Here is a 5000-nt window from a genome sequence, read left to right on the forward strand (position 1 = left end):
AATCGAACTTCGGCCAAGGCCTCGACCATCAATGGCACATGATGACGCATGGTGATGGCACATGCATCGACCATCATCGGCATAGGCTGCCCTTCGGTACGGGCACTTGCCTCGACCGCCATCGGCACAAGCTGGGCCCTGGTGTGGGTTGTTGCCTCGATCACCAGCGGCACATGCTGAGCCTTGGTGCGGGCGGTTGCCTCGAGCACCATCCGCAGACCCTGGGCCCTGGTGCGGCCGGTTGCCCCGATAACCATCGGCACACGCTGGGCCCTGGAGCGGCCGGTTGCCTCGATCACCATCGGCAAAAGCTGGGCCCTGGTGCGGGCGCTTGCCTCGACCACCATCGGCACACGCTCGGCCCTGGTGCGGTCGGTTGCCTCGAGCACCATCGGCACACGCTGGGCCCTGGTGCGGCAGGTTACCTCGACCACCATCGGCACACGCTGGGCCCTGGTGCGGGCGCTTGCCTCGACCACCATCGGCACACGCTCGGCCCTGGTGCGGTCGGTTGCCTCGAGCACCATCGGCACACGCTGGGCCCTGGTGCGGGCGCTTGCCTCGACCACCATCGGCACACGCTGGGCCCTGGTGCGGGCGCTTGCCTCGACCACCATCGGCACACGCTGGGCCCTGGTGCGGCAGGTTGCCTCGAGCACCATCGGCACACGCTGGGCCCTGGTGCGGTCGGTTGCCTCGAGCACCATCGGCACACGCTGGGCCCTGGTGCGGGCGCTTGCCTCGACCACCATCGGCACACGCTGGGCCCTGGTGCGGCAGGTTGCCTCGAGCACCATCGGCACACGCTGGGCCCTGGTGCGGTCGGTTGCCTCGATCACCATCGGCACACGCTGGGCCCTGGTGCGGGCGGTTGCCTCGACCACCATCGGCACACGCTGGGCCCTGGTGCGGCAGCTTGCCTCGAGCACCATCGGCACACGCTCGGCCCTGGTGCGGTCGGTTGCCTCGAGCACCATCGGCACACGCTGGGCCCTGGTGCGCCAGGTTGCCTCGACCACCATCGGCAGCCTCGACCACCATCGGCACACGCTGGGCCCTGGTGCGGGCGCTTGCCTCGACCACCATCGGCACACGCTCCGCCCTGGTGCGGTCGGTTGCCTCGAGCACCATCGGCACACGCTGGGCCCTGGTGCGGCAGGTTGCCTCGACCACCATCGGCACACGCTGGGCCCTGGTGCGGGCGGTTGCCTCGACCACCATCGGCACACGCTGGGCCCTGGTGCGGGCGCTTGCCTCGACCACCATCGGCACACGCTGGGCCCTGGTGCGGGCGCTTGCCTCGACCACCATCGGCACACGCTGGGCCCTGGTGCGGCAGGTTGCCTCGAGCACCATCGGCACACGCTGGGCCCTGGTGCGGTCGGTTGCCTCGACCACCATCGGCACACGCTGGGCCCTGGTGCGGGCGCTTGCCTCGACCACCATCGGCACACGCTGGGCCCTGGTGCGGCAGGTTGCCTCGAGCACCATCGGCACACGCTGGGCCCTGGTGCGGCAGGTTGCCTCGAGCACCATCGGCACACGTTGGGCCCTGGTGCGGTCGATTGCCTCGATCACCATCGGCACACGCTGGGCCCTGGTGCGGGCGCTTGCCTCGACCACCATCGGCACACGCTGGGCCCTGGTGCGGCAGCTTGCCTCGAGCACCATCGGCACACGCTCGGCCCTGGTGCGGTCGGTTGCCTCGAGCACCATCGGCACACGTTGGGCCCTGGTGCGGCAGGTTGCCTCGACCACCATCGGCACACGCTGGGCCCTGGTGCGGTCGGTTGCCTCGAGCACCATCGGCACACGCTGGGCCCTGGTGCGGCAGGTTGCCTCGACCACCATCGGCACACACTGGGCCCTGGTGCGGGCGGTTGCCTCGACCACCATCGGCACACGCTGGGCCCTGGTGCGGGCGCTTGCCTCGACCACCATCGGCACACGCTGGGCCCTGGTGCGGCAGGTTGCCTCGAGCACCATCGGCACACGCTGGGCCCTGGTGCGGCAGGTTGCCTCGAGCACCATCGGCACACGCTGGGCCCTGGTGCGGGCGCTTGCCTCGAGCACCATCGGCACACGCTGGGCCCTGGTGCGGTCGGTTGCCTCGACCACCATCGGCACACGCTGGGCCCTGGTGCGGGCGCTTGCCTCGACCACCATCGGCACACGCTCGGCCCTGGTGCGGTCGGTTGCCTCGAGCACCATCGGCACACGCTGGGCCCTGGTGCGGGCGCTTGCCTCGAGCACCATCGGCACACGCTCGGCCCTGGTGCGGTCGGTTGCCTCGAGCACCATCGGCACACGCTGGGCCCTGGTGCGGCAGGTTGCCTCGACCACCATCGGCACACGCTGGGCCCTGGTGCGGGCGCTTGCCTCGACCACCATCGGCACACGCTCGGCCCTGGTGCGGCAGGTTGCCTCGAGCACCATCGGCACACGCTGGGCCCTGGTGCGGGCGGTTGCCTCGACCACCATCGGCACACGCTGGGCCCTGGTGCGGGCGCTTGCCTCGACCACCATCGGCACACGCTGGGCCCTGGTGCGGGCGCTTGCCTCGAGCACCATCGGCACACGCTGGGCCCTGGTGCGGCAGGTTGCCTCGAGCACCATCGGCACACGCTGGGCCCTGGTGCGGTCGGTTGCCTCGAGCACCATCGGCACACGCTGGGCGCTGGTGCGGGCGCTTGCCTCGACCACCATCGGCACACGCTGGGCCCTGGTGCGGCAGGTTGCCTCGATCACCATCGGCACACGCTGGGCCCTGGTGCGACAGGTTGCCTCGAGCACCATCGGCACACTATCGGCCCTGGTGCGGGCGGTTGCCTCGACCACCATCGGCACACGCTGGGCCCTGGTGCGGGCGCTTGCCTCGAGCACCATCGGCACACGCTGGGCCCTGGTGCGGGCGGTTGCCTCGAGCACCATCGGCACACGCTGGGCCCTGGTGGGTTTAGGCACATCTTCAAATTTCTGCCGTGCCAATGCCATTTTTATGGCTTGTAAATTCATACAATGGTCCCCTAAGCCTTCACGTGAAGTTTCGTTGGAAGATGACTCGTTTTCTATTTTTCACGATTTTCGAAACTTTTTGCGGTTCGGGATTTTTTAAAATTTTTTTATAAGGATTTTTGGCCCCAAATTTTGTAGGCATGATCCTTCTATTTTTGTTGGCATGCACAAAAAAATTCAGCTAAAAACTCGAAGTAGAGAAGATTTTGTGACCGTTTGAAAAAAGTGTCCCCATTTCAGACACTTTAACGGCTACTGGTAGCAAACCTGTAAAATCTCAAATGCTCTTTAAGGGGGTGTGAATTCTCAGAGGTTTGATGAGGGATAGGGGGCCAACACAAGGCCAAGTACCAGCACCAATCGCACATCATGTGCGCACACCCCCCGGCCCCCCTCCCAATCGCCGGAACCCCAATGCCGCCGGTCAGGTTCTCCGGCGGTACTCCGGCGGTACTCCGGCGATGCTCCGGCGATGCTCCGGCGATGCTGTCCCGAGTGAAAAAAATGCGGCACCAGCACATGCTGGAGCCAAGCATGGGCACCGTGGCTCAAAATCGAACTTCGGCCAAGGCCTCGACCATCAATGGCACATGATGACGCATGGTGATGGCACATGCATCGACCATCATCGGCATAGGCTGCCCTTCGGTACGGGCACTTGCCTCGACCGCCATCGGCACAAGCTGGGCCCTGGTGTGGGTTGTTGCCTCGATCACAATCGGCACATGCTGAGCCTTGGTGCGGGCGGTTGCCTCGAGCACCATCGGTAGACCCTGGGCCCTGGTGCGGCCGGTTGCCCCGATAACCATCGGCACACGCTGGGCCCTGGGGCGGGCGCTTGCCCCCAGCACCATCGGCACACGCTGGGCCCTGGTGCGGGCGGTTGCCCCGAACAGCATCGGCACAAGCCGGCCCTTGGTGCGGGCTCCTGGCTCGACCACCATCGGCACACGCTGGGCCCTGGTGCGGGCGGTTGCCTCGAACACCATCGGCACACGCCGGCCCTTGGTGCGGCCGGTTGCCTCGACCACCATCGGCACACGCTCGGCCTTGGTGAGGGCGCTTGCCTCGACCACCATCGGCACACGCTGGGCCCTGGTGCGGGCGCTTGCCTCGACCACCATCGGCACACGCTCGGCCTTGGTGCGGGCGCTTGCCTCGACCACCATCGGCACACGCTGGGCCCTGGTGCGGGCGGTTGCCTCGACCACCATCGGCACACGCTCGGCCTTGGTGAGGGCGCTTGCCTCGACCACCATCGGCACACGCTGGGCCCTGGTGCGGGCGGTTGCCTCGACCACCATCGGCACACGCTGGGCCCTGGTGCGGGCGGTTGCCTCGACCACCATCGGCACACGCTGGGCCCTGGTGCTGGCGGTTGCCTCGACCACCATCGGCACAAGCCGGCCCTTGGTGCGGGCGGTTGCCTCGAGCACCATCGGCACACGCTGGGCCCTGGTGCGGGCGGTTGCCTCGACCACCATCGGCACACGCTGGGCCCTGGTGCGGACGGTTGCCTCGAGCACCATGGGCACACGCTGGCCCTTGGTGCGGGCTCTTGCCTCGACCACCATCAGCAGAAGATTGCCCCTACGTCGAACACCATCGATACATGCCGGGCCTTGGTGTGGGCACATGCCTCGAGCTGGTGCGGGCGGTTGCCTCGACCACCATCGGCTCACGTTGGCCCTTGTTGCGGGCACATGCCTCGACCACCATCGGCACCTGCGCACCCTCGGTGTGGGATTTGCTTGTTTGGAAAAAGTGTCCCCGTTTCAGACATTTTAACGTCTACTGGTAGCATATCTGTAAAATCTCTAATGCTCTTTAGGGGGTGGTGGTCCGGCACCCCCTCTCCCCCCCCCCACGGGGGGAGTAGGTGTGCGCGATGGGCCTCCCATTGCGTGCACCCCGGCCAACGTCCCTCGAACAAAATACAGGGCGTGCATGCCTTCCGGCGATTTTTGTCCGGCGACTGGTTGCTC

Source organism: Durio zibethinus, unplaced genomic scaffold (genome assembly GCF_047325235.1).
Source record: "Durio zibethinus cultivar Kanyao isolate XHJ-2024 unplaced genomic scaffold, ASM4732523v1 HiC_scaffold_3, whole genome shotgun sequence".
Taxonomy (NCBI): domain Eukaryota; kingdom Viridiplantae; phylum Streptophyta; class Magnoliopsida; order Malvales; family Malvaceae; genus Durio; species Durio zibethinus.